This window comes from Schistocerca cancellata, chromosome 8 (genome assembly GCF_023864275.1).
Source record: "Schistocerca cancellata isolate TAMUIC-IGC-003103 chromosome 8, iqSchCanc2.1, whole genome shotgun sequence".
Taxonomy (NCBI): domain Eukaryota; kingdom Metazoa; phylum Arthropoda; class Insecta; order Orthoptera; family Acrididae; genus Schistocerca; species Schistocerca cancellata.
The window spans coordinates 308,176,006-308,193,968 of NC_064633.1; positions in this window are offsets into that span (position 1 = coordinate 308,176,006).

Here is a 17,963-nt window from a genome sequence, read left to right on the forward strand (position 1 = left end):
CTAGTTGCAGTATTTTAAATGTCATTAAGCTGAACTTCGCATGTCACTAGTCGCTATGCCGTGAAACAGCTGTCAAGAGTTAGTAAAATTTTTCGTCTGCTTCAAGTAATACGCTGGTACCATCCTTACACCCGAATATTTTGGGCCATCAGAGTCTAGTGCGCAGGCTCGCAAAAATTTCAAGTGCAATATTTAACCTTGTCCTGCGTATTAGTTAGTTGGTACTAGATCTTGTAACTTCAGTGAGTTCCGCAGTTACTTATCAACATTTTTTGTCGAAGCATTCCCAAAATCCCATTATAATCTTTTTTTTCCGATATTCACTTACGATTTATTCGACGAAAAGTCACATGATTTAGTCAAGAGAAAGAGCTTCACAAATTGAGCAAGTCAATAGCCACTTGGTGCACCCCTGGCCCCTATTCAAGCGGTTATTTGGATCGGCAATGATTCATAGAAGTGTTGAATGTCCTCTTGAGGGACACGGTACCAAATTCTGCCCAACTGACGCGTTTGATTGTCAACATCGTGAAGTGGTTGTAGTGTCCTGACCGTAATAGTCCAGCCTTTCTCAGTTGGGGAGAGATTCTGGCCAAAGTAGGATTTGGCAAGCACGAAGCTAACAGTGGAAACACTCGCTGTGTGCGGACAGGCATTACCTTCCTGAAATGTAAATCGAGGATGGCTTTTGACGAGTCCAGCTTCGAACTGAGCCCTTATGACCAGTGAAGACCTAAACGGAGACAGACAGCAGTGGGATATCAGCACGAGAGACGCCCTGTGGCCCGACAACCTGGAGTGGTAGTAGGGAGTGCCAGTTCCTCTCATGGCAGGGTCCCTTTCTTTCTCACCCGCCGCACTCTTGAAGTTCATCGTTACGTCGACGATATTCTAAGCTCCGTTTTGTTTCCCTCATTGTCAGCCATCTCGTGGATAAGGAGCAAGATTATGGCCGCCCCCTCATGATGAGAGTTTCTATTCCTTGTCTTCCTGCTTGCCAAACCCTGCTTCGGCCATCGAGCTCGTCGGTTTCTCTCTACAACTGAGAACGTTTGGAGCATTAGGGCTAGGACCCTCCAACCACCACAGGATTTTGACGATCTAGCTATTGGACGGAATCTGTCACAATATCCCCCCAAGAGGACATCCAGTGATTATGACAGTTAATACTAAGATGAATAGCAGCTTGCCTATGGGCCAGAAGTGGAGGAACGCGTTACTGAAATGACCGATTTGTCAAGCTCTTCCTGTTGAATAAATTTGGTTCAAATTGCTCTGAGCACTATGGGACTTAACATCTTAGGTCATCAGTCCCCTAGAACTTAGAACTACTTAAACCTAACTAACCTAAGGACATCACACACATCCATGCCCGAGGCAGGATTCGAACCTGCGACCGTAGCGGTCACGCGGTTCCAAACTGACGCGCTTAGAACCGCACGGCCACACCGGCCGGCAATCTTGAATAAATCGTCCAGTTATTATAAAATTGTAATCATTGGTTTGTCTATATATGAACGTCACATCTATCGTACGGATTTCTGTCCCATTCGGATAATTCCTTCGGGGAGCATTGTTTTTTCTTCATTTTTTCGTCATCAATTGTATTTTCTTTCGGTCTCAAGGATTTTACTTTTGAGATACCGCTTCTGTCGTCATTTCCTGCGACGCTACCTTTATATTGCTGTCTTTGGCCATGTAGACACATGTATTCTGTGATTCATCGTGGTAAAATCACCTTCGTCCTTCCTTCTGAAAATAGTCTTCAGCTGTGGTGTCTGGTGTTTTTACATCACGTATTTTTATTAGATATTGGTGTTGTTTAGAAGTGATTATAGGCGATACAGTCTGGGAACATTTTAGAGAGCGTTGGAACCATAAATCCAATTTGCAATTGGTTTAAAGGGGCCTTGGTACTATAGTTTCAGTTATTGGCAAATATTGCGGACTTCATCTTAAGTTCTTTTCGCACTTAACACCGACTACGCCCATTAGTTTCTAACAAAGTTCTATAATTGCCGGTCAATCACTTCCACCTAAATTGCAAAACAAAACTGGAGTAGTTCCGCCGTCTTGGATTTTTAAAATTTACTTCGTTCACTTTTTTTGATCGGTACTACATTCTGATTGGCAGCCTAATTTCAGTATTAATCTTTGGCTGACGAGAAATAAGGGGTGACGGAAGGGGATTTAGCAGGAGTAGGAACGGGATGGAGGGGAGATGTGGAAGAGGGGGCGGGACGTGTCAAAAGATCGAAAAGAGGGCATGGCTGCCGCCATATTGGCCTGTGACGTCATTGCCCTATACACAGGCAAGGCTCTGCCCCTATGAGTAGGGCACCTGATGGGATAGCGTGGAAGAGATCTAGGATCGGCTCAAACTCGCTAATGTAGCCGCTGGCCTACACAGTATTACAACATTATATGATGACGAGCTCCAAAAATGATTAAGTGGGAGAAAGAAAGTATGATGACATGAAACAAATTTAGGAATAGTTAAGGGCGGCAATTTAATTGTTATGGGGTGCAGGTAGTCAATGATAGGGAAAGGAAGAGAAAGAGAAATAGTGGAAGAACATGAACTGGGGAAAAGTATGAGCTAGGAAGTTGCCTGGTACAATTTTGCTGACAGCATAATTTAGTCATTGCTAATACTTATTTAAGGATCATAAAGGTACATAGTGCACGTGAAAGAGATATGAGGACATTGGTAGGTTTCAGATAAATTATGTAATTGATCTCAATAATAGCGGAAAGGGAGAGAAGGAAAGATAGTGGGAGAACTTGGACTAAAGGAAAGAATGAAATGGAAACCTGCACGGTAGAATTTTGCAGAGACGATAATGTAGTCATGGCTAATAATTTAAGGATCATAAAAGAACGGTTGTGTATGTGAAAGTGACCTGGAGGCATTGGTAGATTTGAGATAAATTATATAATGGTAAGACAGAGACTTCTAAACCTTATTAGTAGGGGGAAAGGGCATCTTGACCATAAAATGTTCATTAGCAACCATAGATTAAGACTGAAGAAATCGGAGAAATATAGGGGAGGGGCCTAGACCAGAAGTTGTTGAGAAATTTCAACGGGAGCGTTAGGAAATGATTAATTTAAACGGGAGAAATGAGTACAAAGAAAGGGAGGTGGTAGCTTTGAGATATTAAACAGTGGAGGCAAATCGGCAATTACCAGTGGTAATCTTCGTATAACGGACAACATATTTAATTTTAATTGGCGAAAGGAGTAAATAAAAAAAAAAACGCAGCAACTGAAGCAGATACAAGGAAATAAAAGGGTGAGAGAGTATGTACCACACAAGCTGTGACTAGGCTACTGGCCTGATTGTGGGTACAGAATAATCTTTCATCGCTGCAGCACTAGCAGTAGGAGGGTAGAAAGCCCGTTCGTGTTTGACCCATGGCAAAGATCCCTGCTACTCCCTCCATAGTAGGCTGAACGGACCTAAGGCCTCCCTGTAGGGACGGGAAAGACAAAAAATCTTACCACCTATAAGGAATTGTACCCAGCACCTCCAGGAAAAGATTGTAGTGCTCTACTCCCTAGACCACTATGACATCAGGCCGAGACTACAAACATCCAAACAAATTAAAAAGAAATTCAATTATCACAGAATGAAAACTGTCCAAATAGGAGTAGATGGAGAATAAGTAAAAGGCTGTGGAAGCTTGGATAACTAGGGGAAAAATAAATGTACCTATCCATATATATATATATATATATATATATATATATATCAAATGTGAAATTTTGTCTGTTATTACTGGTTTTTCTACCTTAAGCTTACTGCAATTTAATTAAATAGAATTTTACACCAGACGTATTTCGCTTTTATTTATAAAGCATTTTCCGTGGTTATTCTGCAAATTAGATACATGTCCTTCTACAATTTTTTGTTGTTTTAGATTAAAACAGTATTTTATTTATGAAGTTGGAGTGCAAATTACTTACGGTGTTTCTGTCTCTTGTTAACATATTCTGCAAACCACTGCTTTTTGCCTCCTTGTTAGCAGCGATTCATGTCGAAAGAATCCGTTTCACATTCATACTTGGCAGATTTTGTCTTTTTGCAGTATTTCTTGCTCTGCATTTGCGTTATTTACGCTTCGCCTCGTTACGTGTGTTCTCACTCAGCACAGTATTGTAATGTTTGGTCGTTCGTTTACGTGTAGGTTATGGGCGTTGCCAACCTGTGAAACTAAATTTTTTCTTCTTTCTTAATTAAATCCGCGTGTGCGTGTATTGTGTGTGTGTGTGTGTGTGTGTGTGTGTAAGGGAGGATGCGGAGGTTGAGCGGAGGGAAAGAGAGAGAGCTCCTTATAGATATTTCCTCCCAAGATGTAAGCCCTTAAGGAAATAATCAATAGTATTATTAGTGAAGGGGTTACTAGGGCGTCAACCTCTCCTTATGCCTCTCCTGTCTTTTTGGTCCCTAAGAGACAGGGCAGCAGTTGTCGATAAAAGGCCAACTTCGTCTGTTCCCTTACCAAACACACACAGTTGTTTTACTTGGTTTTCGGGGGCGCATTATTTACTGTTTTAAACCTGGACCACGCTTATTAACAGATACCCTTAACTGTGGACTGCAGACATGTAACCGCCTTCTGTACCGATTGGAATCTTTAAGAGTTCAATCGTGTTCCATTTGGGTTTTTCACCGGAACTGCGCTATTGTAACGTTTGTAAGATGATGTACTCAGGGACCTTAAGTACGTCTACCACTATCTGGACGATGTTGTTGTCTACTGTGCCAACTTTGATGGACGTTTGGTTCCCTCTTGAGCAAGTGTTTCTTCGTTTTAGAGAGGCAAAACCTTCTAAGATCAATTTAGATTGATCACAGGAGTGCTTTTGTTTCGGCTGATGGAATCAGAATAGATCAAAGACGTGCGCGCGATCCGAGTAACTATCCACCACCTAAGAATAAGATGGCCGTAGCCAGGTTTATGGGCATAGCCAATTTTTTTTCAGAAATTCGTCCCAAATTTTGCTCAGCTAGCCGCTCCCCTCTTACTTAAGAAAGGAAAAGTCTTCGTTAGGGGAGAAAGACAACAAGCCTTTGAAGCCATTAAGGAAACTCTGGCTAACCCTCCCGTTTTAGAAATTCCTAATTTTGAACGTCTCCTTATCATTCGCAAGGACGCTTAGGACTTCGGTTTGCCCCTGTACTTTTGCAAGAGTTTGAGGAGAAAAGATGTCCTACAGCTTATACCTCGAGAGCCCTATCACTTGCCGAATTACAGTATTCGATATATGAATACGACGCCCTCAATGTTCTCTTCCCCTTCTTCTTAAGCAAATTCTGATCTGCGTCGGGATCTTAACATATCCCTTAATCCGTTGTAAGTTAATTATTCTTGTGTTACTGGATATATTCAATTGATGAGTGTATCTCGGTTTAAATTATCTTGCCTAGATATTGATATTAAATTGTTTTTCATCATTTTAAGCACGGTTTTATGTATTTTTTAATCAGTCAAGTTTAAGTGATGTTCCATTCTCACCATTTGGTAACTAAGGACGTTCTGATCTGTTCTGGGACTGTTTAGATTTACGTCAGTCTTTATTACGGCTTTACTCTTACCACATTCAGTGCCCTGTATAGGGCGTGTCTTGCCTTAAAGTACAGGGTGATTCAAAAAGAATACCAAAATTTAAAAATGTGTATTTAATGAAAGAAACATAATATAACCTTCTGTTATACATCATTACAAAGAGTATTTAAAAAGGTTTTTTTTCACTCAAACACAAGTTCAGAGATGTTCACTATGGGCCCCTCCAGACACTCGAGCAATATCAACCCGATACTCCAACTCGTTCCACACTCTCTGTAGCATATCAGGCGTAACTGTTTGGATAGCTGCTGTTATTTCTCGTTTCAAATCATCAATGGTGGCTGGAAGAGGTGGCCGAAACACCATATCCTTAACATACCCCCATAAGAAAAAATCGCAGGGGGTAAGATCAGGGCTTCTTGGAGGCCAGTGATGAAGTGCTCTGTCACGGGCCGCCTGGCGGCCGATCCATCTCCTCGGTTAGTTGACGTTCAGGTAGTTACGGACAGATAAGTGCCAATGTGGTGGCGCTCCATCCTGCTGAAATATGAATTGTTGTGCTTCTTGTTCGAGCTGAGGGAACAGCCAATTCTCTAACATCTCCAGATACTGTAGTCCAGTTACAGTAGCACCTTCGAAGAAAAAGGGACCAAAAACTTTATTGGCTGAAATGACACAGAAAACGTTCACCTTAGGCGAGTCACGTTCATACTGAGTTGTTTCCCGCGGATTCTCAGTGCCCCATATACAGACATTGTGACGGTTGACTTTCCCGTTAGTGTGGAAAGTTGCTTCATCACTAAACACAATCTTTGAAACGAAAGATTCATCTGTTTCCATTTGAGCAAGGATAAAATCACAGAAATCTATTCTTTTAATCTTATCAGCTGCAGACAGTGCTTGAACCAATTTCAGACGATAAGGTTTCATAACTAACCTTTTTCGTAGGACTCTCCATACAGTTGATTGTGGAATTTGCAGCTCTCTGCTAGCTCTGCGAGTCGATTTTCCTGGGCTGCGAACAAATGCTTGCTGGATGCGTGCTACATTTTCATCACTCGTTCTCGGCCGTCCAGAACTTTTCCCTTTGCACAAACACCCATTCTCTGTAAACTGTTTATACCAACGTTTAATACACCACCTATCAGGAGGTTTAACACCATACTTCGTTCGAAATGCACGCTGAACAACTGTCATCGATTGACTTCTGCCGTACTGATGGAGAGACATCTACAGACGTTAAAGTAACCTCTGGCGTGCCACAGGGGAGTGTTATGGGACCATTGCTTTTCACAATATATATAAATGACCTAGTAGATAGTGTCGGAAGTTCCATGCGGCTTTTCGCGGATGATGCTGTAGTATACAGAGAAGTTGCAGCATTAGAAAATTGTAGCGAAATGCAGGAAGATCTGCAGCGGATAGGCACTTGGTGCAGGGAGTGGCAACTGACCCTTAACATAGACAAATGTAAAGTATTGCGAATACATAGAAAGAAGGATCCTTTATTGTATGATTATATGATAACGGAACAAACACTGGTAGCAGTTACTTCTGTAAAATATCTGGGAGTATGCGTGCGGAACGATTCGAAGTGGAATGATCATATAAAATTAATTGTTGGTAAGGCGGGTACCAGGTTGAGATTCATTGGGAGAGTCCTTAGAAAATGTAGTCCATCAACAAAGGAGGTGGCTTACAAAACACTCGTTCGACCTATACTTGAGTATTGCTCATCAGTGTGGGATCCGTACCAGATCGGGTTGACGGAGGAGATAGAGAAGATCCAAAGAAGAGCGGCGCGTTTCGTCACAGGGTTATTTGGTAACCGTGATAGCGTTACGGAGATGTTTAACAAACTCAAGTGGCAGACTCTGCAAGAGAGGCGCTCTGCATCGCGGTGTAGCTTGCTCGCCAGGTTTCGAGAGGGTGCGTTTCTGGATGAGGTATCGAATATATTGCTTCCCCCTACTTATACCTCCCGAGGAGATCACTAATGTAAAATTAGAGAGATTAGAGCGCGCACAGAGGCTTTCAGACAGTCGTTCTTCCCGCGAACCATACGCGACTGGAACGGGAAAGGGAGATAATGACAGTGGCACATAAAGTGCCCTCCGCCACACACCGTTGGGTGGCTTGCGGAGTATAAATGTAGATGTAGATGTAGATGTAGATGTACTCAATAACACAAAAAGCTTTCTGTTGAGCGGTCGTCATCTTAGCATCAACTGACGCTGACGCCTAGTCAACAGCGCCTCAAGCGAACAAATGTACAACTAAATGAAACTTTATAGCTCCCTTAATTCGCCGACAGATAGTGCTTAGCTCTGCCTTTTGTCGTTGCAGAGTTTTAAATTCCTAAAGTTGTGGTATTCTTTTTGAACCACCCTGTATTTTAAATTATCCTGAGTTAGTCAACTTCAAATTTCAGGTAAATTATGTAAACTGCCATTAAATTTTGAATGAGTCTGATTACTACGCCTTTTAATTAATTTAGGTAGATAAATAAGAGCTTAATAGGCTGCTTTTGACTGAAACTGCGTGAAATAAATTTGTGCCCTGCCAGTGAATGAAGTGTGTAAAATCGCCACTGGTCCAGCCCTTAAGGGTTCTCCTTCCAGGCTGAATTCATCATCATCATCATCATCATTTAAGACTGATTATGCTTTTCAGCGTTCAGCCTGGAGCATAACCCCCCTTATACAGTTCCTCCATGATCCCCTATTCAGTGCTAACATTGGTGCCTCTTCTGATGTTAAACGTATTACTTCAAAATCATTCTTAACCGAATCCAGGTACCTTCTCCTCGGTCTGCCCCGACTCCTCCTACCCTCTACTGCTGAATCCATGAGTCTCTTGGGTAACCTTGCTTCTCCCATGCGTGTAACATGACCCCACCATCTAAGCCTGTTCGCCCTGACTGCTACATCTATAGAGTTCATTCCCAGTTTTTCTTTGATTTCCTCATTGTGGACACCCTCCTGCCATTGTTCCCGTCTACTAGTACCTGCAATCATCCTAGCTACTTTCATATCCGTAACCTCAACCTTGTTGATAAGGTAGCCTGAATCCACCCAGCTTTCGCTCCCATACAACAAAGTTGGCCGAAAGATTGAACGGTGCACAGATAACTTAGTCTTGGTACTGACTTCCTTCTTGCAGAAGAGAGTAGATCGTAGCTGAGCGCTCACTGCATTAGCTTTACTACACCTCGCTTCCAGTTCTTTCACTATGTTGCCATCCTGTGAGAATATGCATCCTAAGTACTTGAAACCGTCCACCTGTTCTAACTTTGTTCCTCCTATTTGGCACTCAATCCCTTTATATTTCTTTCCCACTGACATTACTTTCATTTTGGAGATGCTAATCTTCATACCATAGTCATTACATTTCTGATCTAGTTCTGAAATATTACTTTGCAAACTTTCAATCGAATCTGCCATAACAACTAAGTCATCCGCATATGCAAGACTGTGTTCACATATCTTAATCTCACCCAGCCAGTCTATTGTTTTCAACATATGATCCATAAATAATATGAACAACAGTGGAGACAGGTTGCAGCCTTGTCTTACCCCTGAAACTACTCTGAACCATGAACTCAATTTACCGTCAACTCTAACTGCTGCCTGACTATCCATGTAAAGGCCTTTAATTGCTTGCAAAAGTTTGCCTCCTATCCTATTCCTTAGTCTTGTATAACAGACAATAACTTCCTCCTAGGAACCCGGTCATATGCCTTTTCTAGATCTATAAAGCATAGATACAATTCCCTGTTCCACTCATAACACTTCTCCATTATTTGCCGTAAGCTAAAGATCTGGTCCTGACAACCTCTAAGAGGCCTAAACCCACACTGATTTTCATCCAATTGGTCCTCAACTAATACTCGCACTTTCCTTTCAACAATAGCTGAGAAGATTTTACCCACAACACTGATTAAAGAGATACCTCTGTAGTTGTTACAATCTTTTCTGTTTCCATGTTTAAAGATTGGTGTGATTACTGCTTTTGTCCAGTCTGATGGAACCTGTCCCGACTCCCAGGCCATTTCAATTATCCTGTGTAGCCATTTAAGACCTGACATTCCACTGTATTTGATGAGTTCCGACTTAATTTCTTCCAACCCAGCCGCTTTATTGCACTGCAATCGGTTGACCATTTTTTCCACTTCCTCAAATGTGATCCTATTTCCATCATCATTCCTATCCCATTCTACCTCGAAATCTGAAACATTACTGATCGCATTTTCACCTACATTGAGCAACTCTTCAAAATATTCCCTCCATCTGCCCAAGGCATCCACAGGATTCACCAGCAGTTTTCCTGACCTGTCCAAAATACTTGTCATTTCCTTCTTACCTACCTTTCGAAGACTGCTAATTACACTCCAGAATGGTTTTCCAGCAGCTTGACCCATAGTCTCCAACCTGTTTCCAAAGTCTTCCCACGATTTCTTCTTGGATGCTGCAATTATCTGTTTGGCTTTGTTTCTTTCTTCAACATAACTTTCTCTGTCTACCTGGGTTTTGGTATGTAGCCATTTTTGATACGCCTTCTTTTTCCTTTTACAGGCTGCCTTGACTGTATCATTCCACCAAGCTGTTTGCTTCATCCTACTTTTACACACTACTGTTCCAAGACATTCTTTAGCCACTTCTAGTACTGTGTCCCTGTACCTTGTCCATTCCTTTTCCAATGACTGTATTTGACTACATTCAACTAAGTGGTATCTTTCTGAGATCGCTGTTATGTACTTGTGCCTGATTTCCTTATCCTGAAGTTTCTCCACTCTTATCCTCCTACATATGGACCTGACCTCCTGCACTTTCAGCCTCACAATCCCAATTTCACTGCAGATTAAATAATGATCAGTGTCATCAAAGAATCACCTGAATACACGTGTGTCCCTCACAGCCTTCCTGAATTCCTGATCTGTTATTATATAGTCAATGACAGATCTGGTTCCCCTGCCTTCCCAAGTATACCGGTGAATGTTCATATGTTTAAAAAAGGGTTTTGTGATTACTAAGCCCATACTGGCACAGAAATCCAATAGTTGATTCCCGTTCCTGTTGGCCTCCATATCCTCTCCAAATTTATCCATAACCTTTTCATACCCTTCTGTTCGATTTCCAATCCTGGCGTTAAAATCACCCATGAGCAGAACACTGTCCTTGTCCTTTACTGTAACAACTACATCACTGAGTGCCTCATAAAAACTATCCATCTTATCTTGATCTGTCCCTTCACAATGCGAATATACTGACACAATCCTAATTTTCTTGCTAGACACTGTCAAATCTATCCACATCAGTCGTTCGCTTACATACCTTATTGCAACTACGCTGGGTTCCATTTCTTTCCTGATCTAAAGCGCTACACCCCATTGTGCTATTCCTGCTTTGACTCCTGACAGGTAGACCTTGTATTCTCTCCCTTCCTCTTCTTTCTCACCCCTTACCCGAATGTCACTAACAGCTAAAACGTCCAGCCCCATCTTACTTGCAGCCTCTGCCAGATCTACCTTCTTCCCAGAGTAGCCCCCATTGATATTAATAGCTCCCCATCTCATTACCATTTGTTTGCCAAGTCGTATCTTAGGAGTCCCTGGTTTGTCAGTTAGAGGTGGGACTCCGTCACCTCCAAAGGTCCGAGTCATTTTGCTCTGACTGTTGCCAGCATCATATTTAAAGTACCAGGGAAGCAGGTTGCTAGCCTTACTTGCCCCGAGTCCCATTGGGTTTTACCCCTAACGGCTGAGGGACTAACCGGTGGATTTGGTAGTCTTTGCCGTATGAGCACAAAGGTGAGCACGACTCAGAATATGTCCGAGATGCCCAGCCTTATTCCGAAGTAACTGGTATCCCGACGGTCGGGACCACTTACTTGGCCACTCATACGTTGCCCGTGGTTCATGAACTAAGACATGACTACAGGAACCCACACCATGAAACAGGCTGAATTAAGACGCTTTAATTTTCATCATTTCATTTCTTTCGTTTTTTGAGCACTGACGAAGCAATTATTAACCCCCTGCATTTATATATCTATGTACAATATTATCTGATCTGCAAATGTTGTTGAAGTTTATAAGTTATACAGTTTTATGCAAATTGAGAAGTATCCTTCTAAACCTGATGTAGAGGCCACTTGGAAATACCTGACAAAAGGCGTCCAGAAAACTTTTGTTTGCATGGCCATATCCTGCGGCAGCTTTTAAAATAAGGTACTAGTAGTTTTTCCATCTTAAATTTACTGCAATTTAATTAAAGGTAATCTTACACCACACGCATTTCTCCTTTATTTATAAAATATCTTCCTTGACTATTCTGCAAAATGGATACATATGTTTGAACATATTTGTTTGTTTTGGATTAAAAACAACGTTTTGTTTATAAGGCTGTAGTGTAAATTACTTACACTGTTTCTGCCTCTTGTTTACATTAGTGATTGAGTGTGTTTCTTACTCCTTGACGCTGAAGCGTCTGCTTCCCTGGCTATTCAGCAAAATGGCTACAAATGTTTGAACATTTTTGTTTGTTTTGGATTAAAAACAAAGTTTTGTTTATAAGTCTGTAGTGTAAATTACTGACGTTGTTTGTGCCTCTTGTTTACATTAGTGATTCAGTGTGTTTATTACTCCTTGACGCTGAATCAAAAGTGGTTCAAATGGCTCTGAGCACTATGGGACTTAACATCTGTGGTCATCAGTCCCCTAGAACTTAGAACTACTTAAACCTAACTAACCTAAGGACATCACACACATCCATGCTCGAGGCAGGATTCGAACCTGGTGCATTTGTAATTCACCACTCGTTCATGCAAAAATTTTCTCCTTACGCAGACGAGTGAGTTGTGAGTGACACTTATTCTCTCAGTTCCTGCTATGATTTGAAAACTTGGTGCTTTCTTATTACGATGTATACGCCGTTTTCTAGACTGCAAGTGGGTCGCGCCCCAATACTTTCAAGAGATAGCACTGTGATGGTGCATACGTGTGGATAGTGAGTTTCGTCAGTAATATTTTGTTTATAAATAATTGTTTAACCGCAGGTAACACCGCTGGGTGCCGCTAGTAGTAAAATATAAAAATACCATTCGAGAAACGAAAAACAGTTGTTTGGACACCTAGACTTCGTATGAGAAGTGCCGTAACTTGAGAAAATATAAAGAAGGTCTGTACGAGGGAAGTTAACTTGAACACAAGACTACAGAAAGAGGAAGTAGATGAAAAGTAGATTGAGTATTTATTATTGCGATAAAAATTTATCGTAATGGTGAAAGAAACAAGTTGAAATACGTCTCATCGGGTAAATGACACTCCTCAGATCTGTTGAGACCCTTGGGAGAGTCACAGTAAAACCACTCCACCTGTTATGCAAGATAGACTTGCGAAATACCATCCGACTTCATGATGAATGTAATTATTCTAATTCCAAAGAATTTGGTAACTGACAGTTGTGGATAGTAGAGAAGTATAAGTTGAATAAGAGGTGATTCCAAAATACTGACGAAAAGGCTCGAAGAAATAGACTTCTGTGAAAATCACTTTGGATTCCAGAGAAATCCAGGAACATGTGATGCAGTACTGACCTTAAATTACAGGAAAGCATACATTTTGAGCATTTGTATGTTTAGAGGAAGCTTTTGACAATGTTCACTAGAACATACTCTCAGAAACAAGATAGCAGCAATAACAGAGAGGTATAGTAAGGTACATATGCTATTCTGTGGGGGCGATCACTGTGTATGAAGTTTTCTTTTTCCCCCAAGAGGGCTGAGGGCTCTCCACAACTTACACAGTGCTGCAGCTATGAGTCGAAGGGGATAAGAAGCAGGAGTGTGTTGAGTATGGGGTGGGACAGCGCTATATCATAATCTGAACCTTATTCAGTCTCTACACTGAGCACATTGCGAAGGAAACGATGGAGATATTTGGATAGGGAATTACAGCTCAGAAAGAAAAAATAAACCTTTGAGGTTTGCCGTCGACGTAATTTTGCCTCGGAGGTGTGGCTGTTGAACACAATGGACTTTGTCGTGAATATGGTTTCCCGAAATGTGAAAGGAGAGTAAGGGAACGTAGTCGAATTAAACCAAACGATGATGGAATTGAATTCAAAATGAGACTAATTGTAGTGTATCACTTTTGTTACTTGGTCAACAAAATCATTGATGAAGGTTCAAATGGTCCAAATAGCTCTGAACACTGTGGGACTTAACATCTGAGGTCATCAATCCCCTAGAACTTAGAATTACTTAACCCTAACTAACCCAAGGACATCACACACATCCATGCCCCAGGCAGGATTCGCACCTGAGACCGCGGTGGTCGCACAGTTCCAGACTGAAGCGCCTGGAACCGCTCGGGCACACCTGCCGGCATTGATGAAGGCTGGAATTGAATGGATATAAATGTGGACTGTAAATAGTAACATATCATTCCTGAAAAAAAAGAGATGTTGTCGTCGAATATAAATTTAAACTTTCTACGTTCTCATTTATGTAGATTAGACTTGTGACGGAGTGCGATGTGCCCCATTCAGACAAGAAGGGAATGGAAGCTCTCCAAATGTGCCTTTAGAGATGAGCGTCGAAGATCAGTTGGGTAGATCGAATAAGTAATGGGGAGGTACTGAATCAAAATGATGGAATTGGAAATATATGGCACAGGTTGACACAAGACAAGGGACTGATTGTTAGGAGACATAAACAATCGTCAATGTGCTGACTGAAGAAATGTGGCAGATAAAAGCTGAAGAGTGAGACGAAGGCATTAATGCAGAAAACAAGTTCAAATGGAAGTAAGTTCCAATAGTTATGCAGAGATGAAGACGCAGACAAACGATAGATTAGCATGGTCAGTTGCATCAAACTGATCTTTTTGCAACGTCAAATTGGAAAAAGAACTCTACCTTTCGACAACATGCTCCACTGCCATCGCCAGGGCCGACATAGTGCCGTGCTTCCACTTACACATAGAATTCTTGTCAGGATTACACTTCTCCTACTCGGTCAACAGACAAGGTCGGGCCGTACGCAGCCGGCCGAGGTGGCCGAGCGGTTCTAGGCGCATCAGTCTAGGACCACGTGACCGCTACGGTCGTAGGTTCGAATCCTGCCTCGGGCATCGATGTGTGTGATGTCCTTAGGTTAGTTAGGTTTAACTAGTTCTAACTTCTAGGGGACTGATGACCTTAGAAGTTAAGTCCCATATTGCTCAGAGCCATTTGAACCATTTTGTACTGCATGGCGTGTCTTGACAAAATTAACTGTATCTACGTATATAATATCTTTCTGTCATTGCTCATCTGATGAAAATTCTGAAACGCATCATAAAGCAAGTGTAGAATGAAATGTACTACAGACTTTGTTCTGTGAGTAAGAGTTAAAAATGATCGCTGACCTATTACGGGGTTTTATATCCTATGTCTCTACGATTATCAAAGGGTGCTCCTTGCTCTATGGCTTCCCAGACGAATTTATTGCAGTGGAACAGTAAAATGGTTTACAGAAGTTATCGCACTAGCTGATGCGAGATTTACGAACGATTGATGATCACAGTGGCGGAAGTCTCTGAAAGAACTCGATAAACATAGTGAGCGATAAGTTTAAGGGTGCCGAGGCAGAAGGGGCCTTATCTGTGGCTAGGGTAGCGACGCGGAAGACCGATGACCTACCGCTAGGGAGCCTGGAGGCAGATGACAGTTATCGGTTTATTGAGGGCCGCGCTGAGATGTCCGCTACTGTGGACGAAATTTGGTGACATCGAAGTACAGTGTGGCGTCGCCCCACGCTCCAGATAATGTTGTGACTATGCAGGGTGGTCCATTGATCGTGATCCGGCTAAATATCTCACGAAATAAGCGTCAAACGAAAAAACTACAAAGAACGAAACTTGTCTAGCTTGAAGTGGGAAACCAGATGGCACTATGGTTGGCCCGCTAGACGGCACTGCCATAGGTCAAACGGATATCAACTGCGTTTTTTTTTTAAATTAGGAACCCCCTTTATTATTACATATTCGAGTAGTAGGTAAAGAAATATGAATGTTTCAGTTGGACCACTTTTAAATACTTTGTGATAGATGGTGCTGTAATAGTCACAAACATATGGCTCACAATTTTAGACGAACAGTTGGTAACAGATACGTTTTCTAAATTAAAACACAGAACGTAGGTTCGTTTGAACATCTTATTTCGGTTGTGATACATGTACCTCTGTGAACTTATCATTTCCGATAACGCATGCTGTTACAACGTGATTACCTGTAAATACCACGTTAATGCAATAAATGCTGAAAATGATGTCCGTCTGCCTCAATGCATTTGGCAATACGTGTAACGACATTCCTCTCAACAGCGAGTAGTTCGCCTTCCGTAATGTTCGCACATGCATTGTCAATGCGCTGACGCATGTTCTCAGGCGTTGTCGGTGGATCACGATAGCAAATATCCTTCAACTTTCCCCACAGAAATCCGGTGACGTCAGATCCGGTGAACGTAGGGGCCATGGTATGGTGCTTCGACAACCAATCCGCCTATCATAAAATATGCTATTCAATACCGCTTCAACCGCACGCGATTTATGTGTCGGACATCCATCATGTTGGAAGTACATCGCCATTCTGTCATGCAGTGAAAAATCTTGTAGTAACATCGGTAGAACATTACGTAGGAAATCAGCATACATTGCACCATTTAGATTGCCATCGATAAAATGGGGGGCAAATTATCCTTCCTCCCATAAGTGGCTCCCATAGTCTCCAGATCTCAGCTACATTGAAAATGCGTGAGCCATGCTAATATGAGCAATTGACAACCATGCTGTCCCACGGAGACCGGAAACCTAGGCCGCTGTGGAGGAATGGAAAGCTATGCTGCAGGCTTCTGTGGAAACTGTTTTAATGGGTATGCCTAACAGCATTCAAAAGTGTCTACAGTTTCGAGGAGGCCAGTTGGCTTAAAAACAATGTATTATGCAAGGTGACAGTGAGGAGAACATGTGGTGTCTGCAGTGCAGTAGAATTTTTTGGAAGATTTTTTGTGTTTATCAAGTGAAATTGTGTTTATCCTCTTTGTTTTACATTTGTGACTGTTTCTGCCAGAACAAAAGTAGTTTTTTTCCTATTACGTCCAGCATTGACAGTAAAGCAATATGCGACATTTATTTTGACCACTCTATTTCCCCAATCAGTTTTAGAATCTCGGATCTGTCAGCACAGTAAGTATTTAAAATCAAACAGTGGCAGCCTTCATAAATTAAAGTTTCAGTCAAACATCATATTCCTTTATATCACTTGCGAGACACAATTAAAAGATAAGCAGTCAATAAGAAAAGCTAACCTTAATGCTAATTTGAGATAGGGAACGAACTAGGAACAATCCTGGGAGGGAAAACACGAGCTCATGGTAGAAGGTAACTCGAAACCAACTCAATCCATAACACAACGTCATGGAAGAGACACAACTAAGAGGTACTACGCTGTAATAATACAATGACTGCTCGAAACACCAATGCTCGTACACCTATCAACCACACTGTCTATCAAACAACCTCCGTGGCCGAGCGGTTCTAGGCGCGATAGTCTGGAATCGTGCGACCGCTACGGTCGCAGGTTCGAATCCTGCCTCGGACATGGATGTGTGTGTGATGACCTCAGTTCTAGAGGACTGATGACCTCAGAAGTTAAGTCCCATATGCTCAGAGCCATTTGAAACAACCTCCTTCAAACATTTATGAACCACACTTTACGGACTAAAAAGCCTCTACCAGAACAGAGCGTACAGTGAAGCACATAAAACAGACACTTACTTCGGCTCCGGCGATCACTGGTGTGGCGGCTGTTTATCCTCGTGCAAGCACAGCTGAGAACCACCCAGCGTAATCCGATCGCTTCCACATCCATTACTATTGGAACGTGACAGATCTAGCATACACCAGGGCACAGTGCTCCGTACGTTACGGCGAGAAACAGACACGTGAACTGCACTCGCTGCCTGGAGTCGGTATTGCCCTCGTTACTCCGTGTGACTGACTCCGTGTGACGTACTTAGTGGAAAAGTCCGCCGTTTGTGTTTCTTCCATCGCGCTGGCAACGTGGGACTTTCCTAAAGCGTCTACTGTTTGTAACTTTTTAACATGTGATGCTATGTGTTCCCGCATGGCGTTTGGAAGAATGATTGGATTTAGAAAACCATATCTTTTTGATATAATTTTCGCTACCATTTTGCCACAAATGACAACTTCATGTTGGTAAGCATGTACCATAGCCACATATCGCCTGACGATGAAAGAATGTCGAAATTGTAATAAGGATGTATAAAGAATACAAATTTTTGGTATAGGCTAGGCGAAATGTATCTTGCAGTAACTTTATGAAGGCTG